Here is a 15,268-nt window from a genome sequence, read left to right as displayed (position 1 = left end):
CTGGTCATATCTGAAAATACGCCATTCCAGTAATGCCTTGGTAAAATAGGCAAAGTCTTTAATTGTGTCTTGTTACAGAAAGTAGCTTCTTTTTGAACTTATGCAAATAACTTCAAGACTGTGATAACATAAGAATACTTGAGAATAGTTTGCACATTTTGGAGAGATCAGGTAGAAAGAATGATAGATGTTTCTCGACTCTGGAAAACAAAATATAAAAATAATCAGCAATGTTGCAAATAAAAAGTCATGAAAATCAATTTAGTACTCTATCAGTTCTGTCCCATATAATTAACTCTTGTTCTGCTTGATGGTGGGATCATCCTCATTATGAAAAAATGTATTTATTAGATCTCTGAAGGTTTTTACTGAGTCTGATAATATAATCTCCAAAGTTATCTGAAACCTGTGTTTAAGAGTATTTGTCAGGATTCTTTTCCTTACATTTCCTTGAAGAAAAGGCCAATTTTGGACTGTAGCTGATTGTAAACTGATTTTGAGAAGAATCCAAAGTAAAACAATTATTTTTTGCGGATGAAAAAATACTTGGAATAGCCATGTTTAAAGATGGAATTGACAAGAAAAATTTGATTATTCCTGTCACATACATCAGTTTCATTATAACTAAGAAAATAAACAAAAACATATCAGAATTTTAGGAATCTCATATAATTTTGGAACACATATTAATAAAATATCCATACAAGTATAAATCAAATATAGTTAAACACCATTTCTTATTTAACAATGCTTTCCATATGATTTTAACATCCCGAATAAGCCAAAACAGCCATCTTGGACTTGCAGGGTTTTTTGGTTTGTTTTTGAAAAGAAAATTTTAGAATTAGAATTTGATTTTGGGAAATGTGTTAAATATTAAAGGTTTAAAACAGTTGATCAAAATAGGATCACAGGCCACTGTAAAAACAAAAACAAAAAAAAAGTCATTTATTTATCCAAAGTGATAATTCAAAGATTTCAAAAAGCAAAAAATGTTTACTTTTTGACAGAGAACATACTGTTTTCCAAAGTCAGAAGACCTAATAAAGATAGCATGAGACCAACAGAATCTTTTCTTCTTTGTTTTTACTCAAAAGGTGAATAATTTTTTACTATCCCTATTAATACTTCAAAAAGTTTTGTTCTAAAGAGAAAACAAAATTTTACATTTTCATCCATATATTATTAATGCTAAAGCTAATTTTAATAAAACTTTGTAAACATATATGTCCAATCTCAGTTTTGAGTGCACAAAATAATACTTTTATAAACCTTTTATAACCTTTGACAATTTTCTATTAAAGAGCAAATCAAGAAAACCCTGTTATTTTGACATAGGAGCACTGACTGTGGCCCTGCCTCAGTGTAATTTTGATATTAATGTTCAACTTTTAAAAAAACTAAATAATCTCCTTCTAATTTTAGCCAAGTTGATCACTCACAAAATTTTTAGTAGATTAATTTCTCACAATTTTTATACAAGTTGCTTAATACTTGAGTTTTGTCCTGTACTTTCTTTTTCATATTGGCATTCTACTTAAGACAAAATTTATGTTTCTTCTTCCTTATCATTTTGACCACCACACAACATTCTCTTTCATTTAAAAAGAAAAAAAAAATTCCTCTCTCAACTTTCACATTTTCTTTTTTCTTTCTTTCCTTTATTTATTTATTTTTTTTCAGAGGTAAAGTCTGGAGTGCAATAGTGTTATAACTCACCGTGACCTTGAACTCCTGGGTTCAAGTGATCCTCCTGCCTCAGTCTACCAAGTATTCAGGATTGTTGATATGCACTGTCATGTCCAACTCATTTTTACAATTTTTCTGAAGATGTGGTCTCACTATATTGCCCAGGCTTGTCTCAAGTTCCTTGACTCAAGCGATCCTCCTGCCTTGGCCTTCCAAAGCATAGGGATTATAAGCATGAACCACCATGCCTAGCTCTCCATCTTACTTTCTCTATATATCCTTTATATAAAATTGTATCTCATATCTAGTAGTTTTAATCATATATATATATATATTAATTACGATGTTAACTCTTAGTTATCCTAATTTCCAGTGGAAACCCTAGAAAGTTAGAAATTTTAATTATGCATGAGATGCAGAGCCTAGGACAAAGGACAAAGCTTTGGAGACAATGCATGGAGCATCTGACCCATCCCAGCATGCCCAAGTGGCAAAGTTTGTCCAGGGAGAATGGAGCTCAGGCACTGCCCGAGGCCTCACCATGGCCACTTGTCTAGGCCTCAGAATTTAACGGCTCAAATAAAAAGACATAAACTCACAGACAAATTAAGCAAGTATCTACAAATGTCAAAAAAGCAACAGCTTTACAACCTTAAAACTTTTAGCAGAGACTGTATAAACTTTTCAAACCAATAGACCCAGGCAAAAATGTCTAAATGAAATTCTGAAGCCATTTCTATTTCACTTTACCAACAATTTTAAAACTTTATTTACCAAAAGTTGTTAAAGTCATAAATTTGACTTAAAAGTTTTGAAAAGCATTTGAGGTGGTTTTTAAATTTATGAGTGCTTATGTATTATAAATCAATGGTGCAGTATAGCAATATATAAACAGATATTTACACATGCACTCATAATACAAAAACACATGAAGACTTTATAGCTTTGATTTTAAAATTTTAGCCATGAGACCAGCAACTCACTAATTTAAAAGGATAGTTGTATTCACACTGTGCCTTTCTAAGTAGAAATGTTTAAAGTTTACCTGTCACACATGGGCAAAGTTCTTACAGATGTTTAGAGAAAATAGGGTAGCAAATTTACACCTCAAAGCACTGACAGAATTTAAGCTTTTTCAAGAAGGAGTTTATATGTGATAGATAGAAGAAGATTAAAAATGAATACCAGGCCGGGTGCAGTGGCTCATGTCTGTAATCCCAGCACTTTAGGAGGCCAATACAGGAAGATCAGCTGAGGTCAGGAGTTCGAGACCAGCCTGTCCAACATGGTGAAACCCCATCTCTACGAAAAATACAAAAAATTAGCCTAACATGGTGGCACACACCTGTAATCCCAGCTGCACAGGAGGCTGAGGCAAGAGGATTGCTTGAATCCAGGAGGTGGAGGTTTCAATGAGCTGAGATTGCACCATTGGACTCTAGCCTGGGTGACAGGAGCAAAACCATCTCAGAAAAAAAAAAAAAATAGAACACCAAGGTAGTACAAAATCATAGGAATTTACAAAAAGATTTCATAAGAAGACCAATTTTATTGAGGTTAGTAGCTTTTAATTTAGTCTGTTTTGCAACTGGACCACTGAGCTCAGGGTGGAGCCCATTAGGGAAGAAGGCCAGCAAAGCATTTGCACTTTTTAGAGCCTGATAATTTATATATGTGCAGTCTTTACGGCCTAGTAATATAAATATGTGAAAAGCAGCCACCATTAGAAGGCAAAGCATCTAGATCTTTAAAAATCAAGGATTCCACTTTTACATTGAAAAGAGAATCCCCACAAAGAGTGAAATGCAATGGGACTGGGCCATGCAATGCTGTCACAGTATGCTTCACTACAAAGACATTTATCTAAGTGTTTAAACTATGCCTTTATCTAAACATGCGGAAAAAAAAAAACCCACAGAGTAACCCCCTGCAGTAATAATCATTTATAATAAACAACTACCATTAGCCATCTCCAAGACTGCAACTCTCACCTATAACTCACCAGCCATCACATACACAAAGGTCAAGTATTCTCTCACAGTACAACGTAAACTCTGCTACCTCAAAAGCCAAAGAGATCAGGCAATGCAATACAAAAAGCAGCAGGATTTTAGAGCTGAAAGGAACCTGTCCATGATTCTTCAGACTCCAAGGAGGAAAAAAGACCTTAAAAAAGTGGTGGGTAGTTCCTTTTTCTGTGTCCTGCAAGGAGTCTGAGTCATTAGAATTCTCACGTAGCTCTTTTCATGTGGTACCAAAGATAGCAAAGACAAAAGAAGAGCTTGAATATCAGCTTTTAATTAAGGTGACTTTTGACCACAGCACTCTTTAAACAAAAAAAAGTTTTTGTTTCAAAACTCTTATCAGATTTTAGCCAGGACAAACAGCTGATATTCCTGGCTTTTGAACATTCTTTTTTTTAATCAATGATCCCCTTTCGAGCAACTCATCAAAACCAATACGACTTAACCAAAGTTATAACTTAACCCAGGATGCATGAGGCATCTTCAAAGAAGTGAAAAGCCGTTCTCACAACATCCAAAACCACTCCCAAAACAGCTCAAGGAAAGGTAGCTTCACTAGCTGCAAAATGGAATCCAACCCACATTAATGTCCAGCCATGTTTTCTATAATCTCAGCTTCTCATCTGAGCACCTATGCATGAAGGCTCAAAAGCCCCATATGCCTCATAAATGGAAAAAAGACAGGCAGTCAAACGTTCATGGAAGGGAAGAGGATCCATAACAAATAGGTACTTCTAAAAGTGAATAATTATACAAACAATTTCAAACAAATGGGATTTATTCCCTTACCAGTAATTGAACCCAGGCTGCAGTAGTAAAAGTGCTGAATCCCAGCCACTAGATCACAGCGGGAAGTGTTGTTGCTGTTGTCGTTTTATTTTGTTTTTTAAAAATAAGTTCTATAGGGGATCCAAAGTAGGCAGTTTCAGCATCTTAAGGATTTTAACTTGTTTCAGACCTGATCTCAGTTGGAATGCTGCTTAGCTAATTTCCTGGACATTAGCATTTCAATGACATTATATGATTTAAATAGTATTGTCTGATATTGGGTCAATAAATTAGTGTCATTCATTTGTTCTGGTTTAGAAAAAAAGTTATTGAATTGGCATTTATATAATCACAGTGTGAAAGGAAAATAAAACTTGGGTCCCCCAAATCACTAAGCTAAAGAGAAAAGTCAAGCTGGGAACTGCTTAGGGCAAACCTGCCTCCCATTCTATTCAAAGTCACCCCTCTGCTAACTGAAATAAATGCATATCTGATTGCTTCCTTTGGAGAGGCTAATCAGAAACTCCAAATAATGCAACCATTTGCCTCTTTTCTACCTATTACCTGGAAGCCCCCTCCCCACTTCAAGTTGTCTTGGCCTTTGCTTTGAGTTGTCCCACCTTTCCAGACCAAACCAATGTTCATGTTATGTATGTTGTTTGATGTCTCTTGTCCCCCTAAAATGTATAAAACCAAACTGTGCTCTGACCACCTTGGTCACATGTCACCAGGACCTCCTGAGGCTGTGTCATGGGCATGCGTCCTCAATCTTCGCAAAATAAACTTCGTAAATTAACTGAGACATTTCTCAGATATTTGGTGCTCACAACAGGAATATTATTCCTATTCTGACATTGTTCCACTTTTCTTCTATTCTAGATTTAAATTTATTTCCCTTTTCTGAAAAGAAGAAACATGTGCATTGTGAATTTCCTAAAACCTCTCTGCCTAAGAGATGCATGGGAGCCAAGGGAACAAGTAGAGAGGGATGAGTTGAGCTCACACGGGTAGAAGGAGAAGGAGCAGTTGAAGGAGTAAGGGAGAAAGCCTCTGAAGTCTTTTTTAATATTTCAAATATCCTTTTGTTTACCTCTTGAATGGAGGCAATTTTTTTCATGATTTCTTTCAGAAGTTTTTAAAGCCAAGTGCTGGTCAGTGCTTCTGCTTCCCAATAAATAAAAAAAAAGTTATTTCTTTAAAAAGACATTTTTAGGTGCCATTGGAAGTCTCCAATTTGTCTGGTTCTAAAACCAGCTATTTACAATGGTGTACACAAACAAATTATTTTAGGTATTTTAAAAATCCCCATTTTTCATCATTGTTGCCTATGACTATCCTGGGTTAGGTAGATCTAATTTCCTAGATATCTACAAGAGGGTGCTTCATATGTATTATACATAAATCCACCTGATGTTTCTAAAAAGAGTGCTCAGATTTTGAAGACTGGTTTTTTCCATAATTTGGGAACTTCTCAGAAGTGACAAAAGTTGAGGATGTGTTGCTGAGAGAGGGGAAAGGAAGAAACTGGTCAGGCAGGCAGTTAGGGTGGGTCCTCAGTTAAATTATTTCAAACAAAAGAACAGCCTGCAGACAGAGATAAGGGAAATTGCACAGGTGGGCTTAGTACCTAAGACATGCCCACAGCTGCAAAGATAAGAAAGGCTACAGAGATGACTTGCCCAGATATGCCTGCAATGGAAAACTCTGTCCCCTGACACATGTGCAGTAAAGGGAACAAAGCAATATGTAGTAAGTCAAGCTAAGGGCCCACATGTGCACTATGAGGATGGGGTGGAGCTACCAGAAATTCATGCTTTATGCAAATAAAATACCCAGCCCTCATCAGTTACTTATAAAAGCCTTTGCATTCACTGTAAAAACTGCAACCCTCTTCCAGGCCCTCTGTCTGCGGTGGAGAGATTTCTTTTTCCCTTATTATACTTCCACTCCAACCTCACCCTTTGTGTCCACGCTCCTTAATTCTCTTGGTTATGAGACAAAGAACTCTGGGTGATACCTCACAATGAGAGGCTGCTACATTGTAGTACATTGGTGAGACTGTAACATTTTGAGGTTGAAGTTTAATGTATCTTGGACTATCTCTAACCACTAGGTGATAGCAGAGTGCTCAAGATATGGGGGACCCAGACTCTCATATTATACCTTTCTGAAAGAGCAAAAGGCGGTACACTTCAGTTAGAAACTAACAAAGATTGGTCACAAATAAAGTCTAAGTCTGAATTTTCAAGTCATAGAAAACAGTTGCAATCTTAAAGTATGCTGTGCAACTGCTATTGTAGTCCCTAACTGCCAATCCTTTGATACCAACTTCTACTATGAGATAGAGGTGGAAAAACCTTGATCAGACTTGACTAGAACCTCCACTGTGAGAGAAAGGTAGGAAAAAAAGGCAGTCGTCTGTAGAGCTCTTTCCCTGAATATCATATCCAGAGAAAGAAATCAAAGCCTTCACTCTTAAAGGAAAGACGGGGTTTGAAAACAGCCCAAATAAAAAGTCTAGAGTCAGAATTCCGAATTCAGGAGAACTTACCCCTAACACCCAATGGGACTTTTGAAGACAGAGTTTATGAGGTTACTGAGTAATACTTTCAGAGGCAAACACCAGGGGGCTAAAGGGAGTCACTCTGAATCCTGTCAATGTATGCCAGATGTGTTGACCTGAAAAAAAGAAGCTGAGGCAGAATCAATGTAAGTAGAGAGTTTTTGTGCCGGTCTTGAGGATTGCAACCCAGGAAAACAGATTCAAGTTTCTCTGAATGTAGACTCTGATTAGCAGCAGTTACATGTGTTTTTTTAAAGAGAAACAAGAAGTACTTCCTGAGTTGTTTATTAAGAATTTACATTAAAATTACATGAGCGATTGATTGGTTATACATTGTTAAGCCCTAGGTTGTGGGTTGTAGTATCAGGTGTGGCATTATTGGTTAATTTATAGCTACTTCTGGCAATAGTAAGCAGTTTCAAGAGATGAATACATAGCTCAAAAGACAGAAAGCAGGACATGATTGCTTTCTCATTTTAATGTCTCTCTCTGAGCCTGATAATTTAAAAGGACTTGGCATTCCTCAGATAAAACTTCTTTTCTTTTCTCAACTTCCTCCTGACCCCTGAGTCTGTCTATCTGGTAGCTTTCTATGTTCATGGTCAGACACACTATGGTAAAATTACCAGTTTTGCAGGACTGAACTGGGCTGGGAAGTGGCAGCAACAGAGGCAAGGATTCAGATTTCTGCTCTTATTAGCCAAAGCCCTTGAAGACTTTGCAGACAGAATTTGCTGATCTCTTCATGAAGGCTCTCTTAAACCTTTACAAAAGCTGGAATACTTTAATAATAACAAAGTATTAAAAATAAAAATCAGAAAGGCTGAGAAAGTCATCTATTTTTCTACACTAGAGTAGATCCTGAATCCTGCCTTATAACTAGATCCTAAACCTTAAGAGCTTTTTCTTCAAAGTTTTTCAGTATTTAAAAAAAAAAAATTGGCTGGGTGCGGTGGCTCACGCCTGTAATCCCAGCACTTTGGGAGGCCGAGGTGAGCAGATCACAAGGTCAGGAGATCGAGACCATCCTGGCCAACATGGTGAAAACCCATCTCTACTAAAATACAAAAAAATCAGCCACGTGTGGTGGCATGCACCTGTACTGTAGTCTCAGCTAACTTGGGAGGCTGAGGCAGGGGAATTGCTTGAACCCGGGAAACGGAGGTTGCATTGAGCCAAGATTGCACCACTGCACTCCAGCCTGGGGACAGAGCAAGACTCTCTAAAAATAAAAATAAATTTAAAAAAAAATTGCCAGAAATGGTGTGTTGTTTCCTGATTTGCTCTGTGACTTTGGAAAAGCCAACTATTGTTGCTGTATCTTTTTTTTTTTCTTCTACAAAGGGAAAACAATAACATCCACTCTTAGAGAACACTGTATGAGTTCATTATTTCTTGTTAGAGAGTTCTAAAGAAACAGCGTTGGGATTTAGACTTAAATAAAACATTAGCCCTAAATTATTCTTAAAAAGATGACAAAAGAGTACAACTAATCTGGGGCATTGCAGACACTTGTGAAGGAATGGAAAACATCAGAAATTGTATGTAATGGTTGTCAGAGATTCCTGAGAACCGTCAGGTTTTTTGGAGGACTTTTAAACTTGGAGATTTAAGTGACCTAAATTGAATCTTAATTGTTCTTCCTCTGGAGAAAAATAGTGACACCCAGGTGGGTGGTTGCTCTTTATGATGAGAAAATAAGGTAAGCCAGTCACTCCTTTTAGAAAAACATCCTGTTTTGGTTTTTAGTAGCCCCAGGCATTAGGCAAAGCTCAAATGGGTAAATTTGTCTCTAAAGAGCATTTAATTTGAAATTTCATTGTCTTTTGCATTTGAAAACACACACATATTTACTGGGCGTGGGGGTGTCTGTGGGAGGTGGTGGGGAGGAGGAGAGAAGAAAAAAGAAAACACATATACCCGCATTTTTTTTTACTTTCTGTAAGCACACAGTGATGAGGGAAAGGAGTGAGCTAACAGATGGTATAAATCTAGTCACTTCAGACTGATAGGTCTTATCTATTGGCAGTTTTCATCTGTGAGAAGGAGAAATCACTAGTTTTCACTCAGGCAAGGGTGAGCAGGTAGAAATATCCCAAACGTCTTTAAGTGACTTTCTGATGAAAGAGGAATGTCTGTTGGGTAGTTGCACCATTAGAAAAATTTGTTCTTCAATAAAATATTACTAACTTTAGGAAAGCAACATCTGGATTAATGAAGTCTGAGGAGTCTTCATAAAGCCCTCCAGATTTTTTTTTTTTATTTTATTTTCACGTTCACAGTGTAGGGCCTATTAGCTAACTATTACCAATCACAGATTAGACCTGCTTCAGGGAATAGATAATATTGTATATTTGCTTATAATTAGTGTGTTTATGGTTTCTAAACTAACTGATTCTTTAGAACTATTTGGGGAGTCTTTGTAATGCTGTATATGGTGTTAACTTAATTTGCATTACAAAAAATCAGAGGTCATATGTAACCTGGGTTGAATGGCTTTTCAGAATACTTTAGAGTTGCCAGGAATCTTTCAGGACATGTGACCCCATCTCCTTTCCTAAGCGATTTCTGTCACATGGTGGTCCACTTTCTGGGGATGCAGCCCAGCAAGTCCCAGCCTCATTTTTCCTAGCTCTCACTCAAGATGGAGTCACTCTGGTTCAAATGCCTCTGACACAGGCATCACATCAAGGTTCGTGTGAAGAGGAGGTTCACCACACATAGAGGCGATCAGTTCCACTCTTAACACCACTGTACAGTTGGCAGTGTGTCATTGGCATCATATAAATAATTAGGATAAAGAAATTGTGTCAAATATGGAGGAACTGCCCTGTCCTATCCCCAGTCACACCTGTCAAATAACCTATCAGGGTGGTTTGCGTGTTTTGCCTACATAAAGCTCAGGTTGATTTTGAGAGACAGGACTAGCTGGATTTCCTAGGCGACTAAGAATCCCTAAGCCTAGCTGGGAAGGTGACCGCATCCACCTTTAAACAGGGGGCTTACAACTTAGCTCACACCCAACCAATCAGGTAGTAAAGAGAGCTCATTAAAATGCTAATTAGGCAAAAAATGGGAGGTAAAGTCATAGCCAATCATCTATCGTCTGAGAGCACAGGGGGAGGAACACTGATTAAGATATAAACCCAGGCATTCCAGCTGGCAAGTGCTACACACTTTGGGTCTCCTCCCTTTGTATGGCAGTTCTGTTTTCACTCTATTAAATCTTGCAACTGCACACTCTTCTGGTCCCTGTTTGTTATGTCTGAAGCTGAGGTTTCGCTAGCCGTCCACCACTGCTATTTGCTGCCGTGGCAGACCTGCTGCTGACTTCCACCCCTCTGGATCCGGAAGGGAGTCCGCTGTACTCCTGATCCAGCAAGGTGCCCATTGCCTCTCCTGATCAGACTAAAGGCTTGCCATTGTTCCTGCACATCTAAGTGCCCGGGTTCATCCTAATTGAGCTGAACACTAGTCACTGGGTTCCACCGTTCTCTTCCATGACCCGTGGCTTCTAATAGAGCTATAACACTCACCACATGGCCCAAGATTCCATTCCTTGGAATCCATGAGGCCAAGAACCCCAGGTCAGAGAACAAGAGGCTTGCTGCCATCTTGGAAGCGGCCTGCCACCATCTTGGGAGCTCTGGGAGCAAAGACCTCCGGTAACAATTTTCCTGTTATCTCTAGTTTCAGGGAGGCTGAATTATGTAATGGTTATGAGCAAAGAATCCGGAATCACTGCTTTTGTTAGCTTTGTGACAATCTTCTGACTTTTCATCTCAAAATTTCAATTTGAGGTTAAAGATTAAATAATAATATCAACAACATTTACTGCTTATTATGTTTCAGATATTGTTTTAAGCTGTTTGTTTCAACTCTTAAACTTTAAAATATTGTAACCACTTTATTTAAACTTACAGTTTCCTTATCAGTTGGGTATTGTAATTATTCCTTTGTGGAGATAAAAACAAGTCAAATGAAGAGAAGTCCTTTCACTTGCCAAGATCATAGAGCCAGGAAAAGTCTGATTCGGGACATGGAATTAGCTCACCTAGTTGCCTACGTCTTTCCGCCAGGATTTACATTTTCAAAAGCTTCAGGAATCAGCTGCACTTTTTTAGGGGAGTGGCTTATTTTGTTCTTATGGTCATATAAAAAAATGAAATAAAATAAACCTTTTATTATTTCATGATTTTATTTTTTAATAAATGATGCTTGTTTAGATGTTCATCTAATTACAATATTGATTTATAAAATTATAAGGTCAGAAATTTTTTCTTCATAATTTTCTCCCTTCCTTTTAGCCCTACTTTTCTGCTTGCTTTCTTTCCTCCTCCTCCTGTTCACCTTCCATAATATTTTTTTCATATTCTACTTATGTGCCTTAATCTTTTTCATAAAACTATATCTCAAAATGAAATCACATTTTCATCCCTTTAGCACAATTTCCATTAATTTAAAATTTTTGGAAGTTAAGCATCTCACTAATTAGCTATTTCTTATTATTTTTAAAGTAATAAATCATTTCATATCTTAAGTATTTATGAGTAGGTAGAAATTCCTACCACTGAATAAAGTGTTATACTAGAAAACAAAAGAACAAACAAAAACATACAAAGCATAATAGCAAAATAGTTTTCCTAATGACAGTTTGTATGTAGAATGCCAAGTGTTAACAGCAGTTTTTAATATTCGTATCTAAAACTTAAAAGTTACAATAATAATTATAAATTATAATTTATATTATTTAACATGTTTATCATATTTCATTGTTCTACCTTTATTATAGAAGATTTATAGTATAATAGACTTTTGAGATAATTTTCACATTTAAGTAAGTTTTAGAGTTTTTAAATCATTTTCAAAAACATTGTTTTCAATATACTGTAATGTCTTCCTCATTAAAAAAAGAGAAAGAGATATTGCCTGAAACTGGATGTTTTTCTGATGATTCACATTTGTTATAATTAAGAATAAACATACAGTGTTGCTTTAAGGATTCAGTGGTGTTACCTAAAGGAAGCAATGTTTCTGTAGATATGTATTTATTTTCTTTATCTTTTCAGCAAATATTTGCTAACTACTTGGTATATGGCAGACACTATCCTAAACACAACAGATGCAAGGAACAACAAACTAGTAGAAAAGCTTTTGTGTGGATTTTCTTAAGTCTTTCATCAGAATATTTTAATTTTTCTGTTCTTTTCACAGTTATATGGAGTACATGAGTGAAAGAATGTGCTGCACACCTTCTGTATGGCTTTGTGAAAGTCACATAACTTCTTTGGAACTTAGCTTCTTTATCTGTAAAGGGTAGGTAGGTGTTGGACCTAATCAACATCTCCCAACGACAATCCAGACCCAGGAGGGAACAATATCCAGGGCTTTGACTTTATTTCTTCCCATTCATTAGCAAGGAGCTGGGGCTCAGCTCATTTGTTTCTATCTCTCCTTCTCTCCTATACTTCTGATGTCCGCAATAAAAATTTTAGATATCATTCAGATATTTGCTGGAAAAAATCTAGGTGGTTTCTATGGTCCCTTTCATTATGTAGTATTCCAAAATCTATGGTTTTATATATGTATTTATACATTGATACTTGTGTCATCTGGTAGATTTTATTTTATTATTAACAAAAAATAATTTGTTAAAAAATAACACATTAGGAAAAATAGAAGCAACTTCCGGTAGATAAAGTGTAAGGCTGGGTGCGGTGGCTCATGACTGTATTGCAAGGCCAAGGTAAGAGGATTGCTTGAGGTCAGGTGTTTGAGACCAGCATGGGCGACACAGTAAGACCCTGTCTCTACAAAAACGAGAGAGAGAGAGAGAGAGAGAGTAAGGGAGGTGAAATCTGTGGAGGGTAAAGAAATTTGATGTAATTAACCTAATTTTAAAAGCTCTCAAGAATAAGGCTTTATAACTTCATTTTTAAAAATGCTTTAATTTCTTATAAATACCTCTTAGGTTTTCAAAGGGTGGAGAGAATATTGAGAAATAAACTATGTTAGAAAGAATGAATAAAACCTAGTATTTGACAGCACAGCAGGGGAACTATAGTCAATAATAATTTAATTGTACATTTTAAAATAACTAAAAGTATAATTGTACTGTTTGTAACACAAACAATACATGCTTAAGGATTGGATACCCAATTTTCCATGATGTGATTATTATGCATTGCATCTCTGTACCAAAATATCTCATGTACCCCATAAATATGTATACCTACTATGTACCCACAAAAATAAAAAGTAAAATTTTAAAAAAAACTTTGTAATCATCCTACACAGTGACAAGTACATGACATAAAACTAGAAAACATTATGCCTTTATATATTTTTGAGATATGGTAATATTGGGTGAAAAAAATAACTTTTAACCTTTTTCAGCCTAAAGAACTGAAGTACACACACATACCACACACACACACAAACACACACACGGAAGTAGAATCTAAATTTAGCAGCAATATTGTTAATAGAAGCCAGTATATATGCATGAGAAAGTCTATATAAAAATCTGGCAATTTAAAAAGTTTTAATTGACAACAGAATAGAACGTATATTATTTCCTTTAGATATTTATTCAAAACATCACCATTAAATTTACCAAAGCTTTTATTGCTATTGTCATTCTGCATTTTATAATTGTCTTCATGAAAGTGCTTGTTTAAATTATTTATTAATGTTTTTAAATTTTCTTTCTGAAATGTTTATTCTTGTTTTTCTTATTAAATGCCTGGTGTATCTTTGTATTTAACATTTCCTCTAGGTGTGACTAAATTGCTTTCGAAATCTTCCTTATATCTTTACAGTATCCCCAAAGGGCATTACAATGGGGTATTCTAGTTTGGGAAAATAAACCCAATAAAATTTAAGTCATAATTATGAGTACTAGTGACACTGACTGAGAAACAAGATAATTTTTCTCTCTAGGACCCAATGCAAAATAAGGTTTTTATGAAGCACTGATTTTTTTTTAATTTAGTTACATTCCAGTCTGAAATACTTGAATTTTCTATAGGTAAAGAGCTAATACACCAAAAACAAAACTCCAGAAGATGTCCACATATTGATGATTACCAATAGATTTTTGAGATAAGCCATAAGTGAAAAATTGGTTTGTATTAATGATTTTGATATTTGTTATCTGGTTATAGTAGGAAAAAATTGTGGACTTAAAATTACAACTCTTATTTTCAGAAAAAAATTATTATTCTCTATCTTGTTTGAAATATGAGTATTAGAAAAAAATTATAATGGATCAAATAACATTTTCTTTGAGCTGTTAGAGTGCATCTAATTTTGAACGTCTAATGTTTCAGTGTATCCTTATGCCTCCATTTTTAGAGTTAAAGATGGATACCAGATGGACACCATCTGTATCTATCATTAATGGACTAATATTTCTCTACAATTAGCTTAAAAATGGGAAATTGGAAAGATAAACCAGAATTTTCAATATAATGTATAATAAATGAACTATTTCTCACTATTTGGAACCAAAATAAAATATATAGCTTGAAAGTTGAACTAGATGCTACACTGTGTACTACTATAAAAACATAACTAGCAAACATTTCAAGAAAATAAGAATTCATCAGAGAATATAATTTGATGTCATCTTTAGTTACTCAGAAGCTCAAAATCAATCATTTAAAAATATAATTGAAATGGCAAGTAAAGTAACATGATTTTATTCCAAGATGTATGAATAACATTTGTGCTAAGACTATCTCTGTAAAAGCATCCAATAATGGGAAGGGAGAGTCACAAATCTTTCTTAGATATTTTTTCCCTGTGATGATTTGTGTATGACCTCATTGCTCTAAGGAAGATAAAGATAACTGAAATGGCTTCCTCCAAACAAAAATCTACTTACATAATAGAAAACATGTGTTATATAAATACATATAAACTGTTTTCAAAAAAGTATGATTAAGGAAAAAATGTTTTCAAAACTTGTGGACACTCATCTGATGCCTACATTTCTTCCCTGATAGCCCAATCAAATAGTCATCTATGCAATATTTGAATACTTTCATTGATGTAAGTCCGGGAACTCACATTTGCATAGAAGACTTCTAACCTTTAAAGGTCTATACATAAATTATTGCTTATAGCTTTACCCATTAATTCTTGCTTGGTTTTAGTGGTTACAAGAGTAATACAACTAAGCATTTTAAAAGTACCTTTTGAAAGTTTTTCAAAATCCTTT

The sequence above is a fragment of the Pan troglodytes genome, chromosome 4 (assembly GCF_028858775.2).
Source record: "Pan troglodytes isolate AG18354 chromosome 4, NHGRI_mPanTro3-v2.0_pri, whole genome shotgun sequence".
In the NCBI taxonomy this organism is placed as follows: Eukaryota; Metazoa; Chordata; class Mammalia; order Primates; family Hominidae; genus Pan; species Pan troglodytes.
Note: the sequence above shows the minus strand (reverse complement) of the source record.